At 35.4% G+C, this 5432-nt stretch overlaps 1 pseudogene; it reads right to left on the reverse strand.

Moving 5' to 3' along the window:
* Nucleotides 1-1347: 1347 nt before the first annotated feature.
* Nucleotides 1348-5170, reverse strand: LOC120273146 (annotated as a pseudogene).
* Nucleotides 5171-5432: the final 262 nt, after the last annotated feature.

Genomic DNA, 5432 nt, shown 5'->3' on the forward strand with positions numbered 1-5432 from the left:
ATATGTAAGCAGTGAGGGAGTTCCTTCAAGCACTAGAGAGAATGCTTTCGAATTCAAGCTCGTCACTTGAACTTAGTGACGTAGACACCACCAAGAAAGACAAGATCATTGATCGAGGTATATAATTCTCGCATCTATGCTCTTCATGTTGGTGATCCACAGTGTCTATCGGGATGTCAGTGATACATAAGAAATGGCGAGGAGGCCATGAACACGTAGATGGAAGCAATTCAAGTAACAACACCGAATTGACGTGAGTTACCATCGTAAGAAGGCAGTGGGTCTCAAGTGGATATATAAAACCAAGTTTGGAGCAGATGGCAAGATCCAGAAGCACAAGGCAAGGATAGTGGCAAAAGGATATGTTCAGCAATATGGATTAGACTATGAAGAGGTTTTTCACCCGCGGGCCCTGGCTTGAAACAGTAAGGCTTATGCTGGCTATGGCTGCTCAAGCTGGTCAATTAGTATATCACTTTGATGTTCGCTCTGCCTTCCTCAATGGTGAAATCTCTGAAGAAGTATATGTATATCAACCTGAAGGCTATGAGGTTAGTGGGAAGGAGCATATGGTGTATCGGCTGAAGAAAGCTCTATATGGGCTTAAACAAGCGCCGAGAGCTTGGTACGAGAAGATAGATGCTCACTTCAGACAGCATGGTTATAAGAGGAATGAGACCGAACACACACTATACAGTAAGGATGATGATGAAGGAAATTGTATCTTGATCAGCCTGTATGTAGATGACATGGTGTACACCATCAGATCTCAAGCTTTAATTGAGCAATTCAAGAAGGAGATGCTCGAGTACGCTTTAATATGTCGGACTTAGGAGAGGTTAAGTTTTTTTCTTGGATTAGAAATCAGTCAATCCAGATGATCGAGCATCTTCATTTCACAAAGGAAATACATAGAAGACCTCTTAACAAAGATGAACATGAAGTCGTGCAAGCATGCTGAGACTCCAATGGGAGTAAATGAGAAATTACCAACTGAGGGATATGAAGAATTGGCAGATATTACAGTGTATAGAAGTTTCATTGGCAAACTTTTGTACATAGTGCATACAAGACCCGACATCTGCTTTGCGGTCAACTTCCTTTCGAGATTCATGAGCAAGCTGCATGCGTAACATCCGAATGCAGATCAAGAGGGTTGTGAGATATTTAGCTGGGACTGCTACATATGGGCTGTTCTACTCAAAAGAAAGTGGTGGTCAATTAGAGGGCTTCACAGATAGTGACTGGGGTGGCTCTCGAGTGACGTGAAGAGCACTTCGGGGTCGGGTTTGCGAATGGCACTTGCTCAGTGAGTCGGGCTTCAAAGAAGCGTAATGTTGTAGCTCTCTACAACCGAAGCCGAGTACGCTGCACCACTTCAGCAGCCTTTGTCGGGCTAATATGGTTGCGGAGAATTCTCAATGACTGTGGGAAGAATTGTGTTGAACCATCAACTCTCTGGTGTGATAGTCAGTCCGCTATTGCCATTGTTAAGAATCCGCCTATCACGGAGAACTAAACATATAGACGCTCGGTTTCATTTCATCCCGAGTCTTGTAATCGATGGAATCCTAACAATAAAGCATCGTAACACTCGGAGATCACCATGCGGACATATTTACCAAAACCTCTACTCGCGGAGAAGCACCGTAAGATGAGAGATCGGCTAGGAGTAAGGATGCTTCGACCAAGGGAGGGTGTTGGTGTTGACCCACTCAGTGGATCGAAGCATGATGTGGCTTGACTTTTGTGTCATCCTAGAGAAATGGAGAGGTGCTACCCTCGAGCATGGATGCAGGATGGCGGTGGAGTTTGCAGCATGGGTCTAAGCATGGAGCTTTGCACTGAAGCTCAGGAGAAGCATGGTTTTGAGTATGTGTGTGTTGATTGGCTAATATATCTTTATTAGCATTTTGTCTAAGGTTACTCGCCCTAATCGCTGGGAGTTATTGTGTTTGTATTAACCTATGGGAAGCTTTAGGAGTGTATTAAGTTTTTTTATGTTAACCTTTCTTTTGACCCGGATGATATAGTGGGAAGACTAAGTTGTGACTGGGTAAGATGCTAATGAAAGAGGGTCTTCCAAACTTTTGACCTGTCTTCTTCTTCTTCTCTGTTTTTTGCTCATTTTTCTTCTAGTTGCCGGAGGGGTATCTCTGCTCACCGGAGGTGTGAATCACAACAGTTCTTAGAGCTTTAGATGAATGTTAACAAGGGATGTCTCCATTTTCAACACTAGCAGTTGAAAATTCATGACTCATAAAACGCACAAAAAAGTCCCAAACAAGAAACTTTTTTTTTTTTTTTGGCTAGCTTCCTAACTCATTCACCAACAATAAGAGTTGTCAAAATAAAGTCTAACAAATTGAAGTTAATTATGTGAAAGTCTACAATAACAAATTATGTTGTAGTAAGATAAATATAAATAATGCACATAATGCCCTTACCTTTGGTGCTACTAAGAACAATGAGACTATTCTAGCAAGTTGATTCCATGGTAATGCCAATTATTAAACTCTATATTTTAGTGAATTTCTAATTGATTAAGAACACATGTCACAATATGTGAACTCACACATACAAATGATGCCCTTATTATATAGTACTAGTGTGGGAGTCCCGTACGCTACGGGTTATATGTGAAAGTAAATTGATCTTCAATTGTATATGCATTTTCCATTTTTATGTAATTTTATTTATTCCATTCTTAATTAATTTTTTCTTTTTTTTTAATTTGTTGATAATTTATATTGATTATAAGATATATAGTAAGTTTGAAAAAAAACAAATCATATATTTGATTAAGGATTTCTTCATACATTGAATAAATTACAACATTTTTTTTCATTCATAGTAGAAAAGTTGAGTTGTGAGGGATTCACCTACTTGATTTATATTCTCAAGTAAGTTTGGAAGTGTTACTCAATTTAATTGAGACGTCATTCATATTTACTTAATTTAAAAATTAACTCAAAGATTTCAAAAAGAAAAAAAGAAAAAAAAAGAGGCATAAAAGTAAACAACTCCACATCACTCATGTTTGTCATTATGGATGTGCATCAGAGACAACGCAGTGTTCAACATCATCATCCATGATAGCAAGAGGGTTGAGGTTGATCAGAGTTACTAAAGATGAGATTTTGGGAAATGAACTGGATCTGAAAGACTTCCCAGCATTGTTTTCCTATGAGTGAACTCCATGGATCTGATGATGGTTTGGGGTTGACCCTTTGCCTACCTTCTCACGGTTAGCATTATTTTATTGGGGAAAGTTTTTCTAAGTAAGTCATGTGAAGATGTTATTTGAGATGCTATAAAAAATTTTATTCTATACTAACTAATGCATCGAATAATTTAGTGCTAGATTATATTCTCCATATCCATTGTTTGCATCAATATTGTTGATATTCATGTCAAAATGTTCCTCTATGTTTTTGTAAATATTTTTTTGTGTCTCAATTCGCATCTATAGTGTATTTTCGACCTGTAAAAGAAGAATGTATTAGTGAAAGGATTTTCTTGTAAAAAAATATTGTCTATTAATTCATGCATATAATAATTTAGTGTTAGATTAGTTTTGCATTTGTAGCAAATTTTGTATGTTCAAGGTTTTCCTAGTGTGTTATGTCAAGATAGCAAGGAAGGTTTAGTTGTAAGGTTTGTTGACCTTTTTTTTAGTAGAAGGTTTTTACATGCATTTACACTAAACAAAAACATTAGTTGTATGCTACGCAAGCCAGCATTTCTTATAACAGGACGTTATAAACATAGTTTGATATTCTTAACTGGCAAAAGTTGATGCAAATGTTGTTTTTCACTAAATCTTTCTAATTAAGTAGAAATTTCATTGTCTTGGGATTGGTTGAGCTGCTCAAAGTTTCAATTTAGTTTCAATGAAATTTCTTCATGATATGAATAGGTGTCTTGTAATTGCAATACAATTCTTATAATCAATAATAATTATCAAGAAAGTAACATTTAGTAAATATTGTTTTCAATATTTAAATTTTACTTCGAGTTTCTCAATAAGATCCTTTGCATTTGAAGCAGAGATAAAGATATGTCGTGCACTTGGGTTGATGAAACCTTCTTCTACAGCTTGGTCAGTGAAAGAAAGCAATGAGTTGTAGTAGCCATCAATATTCAGTAATCCGACCTAAAATAAAGAATAAGTTTGTCATGATTTGTTCATAATTTCTATTGTGTATGCATACAATTGCCATTGAATTACCGGCTTGTTATGTATGCCTAATTGTGCCCAAGTAATCACTTCAAAAAGTTCCTCAAGAGTGCCATAACCTCCTTTTTAACAATTCCAATTGAGATTAATTTGTCTATGTTTTTATGTATTTTTAGTTATTTATTTTAAGAAAATAAAAATATCATGACTTGTGAGTGGATTTGTGTTTTTGTGCATAATGAATGATAAAAGAATTATGACAAAAGAAAACAATGTTAGTGGGCATATAATAAATAAGACATGTAGGTTATGTACTAACCAGTCATAGCAATAAAAGCATCAGAATTGCAAGTCATCTCTGCTTTTCTTTGGTGCATATCTGTAACTGGTTTTACTTCTCCTATAGTGACGCCAGTGATCTGACAAATTTAAAAACCAATATATTACTGAATAGGCATTGGTATTTGTGTTTGAGTTTTTTGTTTCTTGGAATAGCTTGTCATAAAATTCAATAAATTTTTGTCACACCTCTTTATTCATTAGAGCTTTGGGAATGATACTGAGTATATGGAGAAAAAAATGTTAATATCTTAAGTTTTTTTTCAAATAAATGGTGTTTTAAATTTTTGTTTTTAAAATAAACCATACCCAAGAACTTGTCTTCCACCATCAAAGACAGTTTGAGATATCAAGCCCATTAATCCAATATTGCCTCCTCCATATACTAAATTAATGTTTTTCATCACCTCAAGGGATTCGCAAGGTTATTTCATATGTTTGTAGTTGAGCATACATAAATGAGTAAGCTATATGATTATAAGAACAATAACAGAGAAAGAACAATGGAAAGGAAGAGAGAGTGATGAAAAAATCAATTAAAATTAAGTAAAAGTAAGAAGCCAAACCAGGTCTTTGCCAAGATCAATAATAGCATCTTCGTAACTTTTTCTTTCCTAGGTCACTACCGCAAAAAACACAAATTGTCTTGAATTTGGATGTACTCATTGTCTTTCTTTTGTTTTGCTTTACTAACACTGCAAATTGTATTAAATTATAATAAGGAAAGATAAATTCAAGCTGCAAGTATAATATGCTTTTTTATTGCTATAAATAAAACAATCTGGTTGACAATTGAATAATAATAATAAGGAAGGATGAGCAAAAGAGGATTTTGGAACTGTAGGAAAATTAGGCTGATGATATGTGTTTTTTGTTGGAGTCTTACCACGTCTGATCTAGGAGATTGATGATT

The sequence above is a fragment of the Dioscorea cayenensis genome, chromosome 12 (assembly GCF_009730915.1).
Source record: "Dioscorea cayenensis subsp. rotundata cultivar TDr96_F1 chromosome 12, TDr96_F1_v2_PseudoChromosome.rev07_lg8_w22 25.fasta, whole genome shotgun sequence".
NCBI classification, from domain to species: domain Eukaryota; kingdom Viridiplantae; phylum Streptophyta; class Magnoliopsida; order Dioscoreales; family Dioscoreaceae; genus Dioscorea; species Dioscorea cayenensis.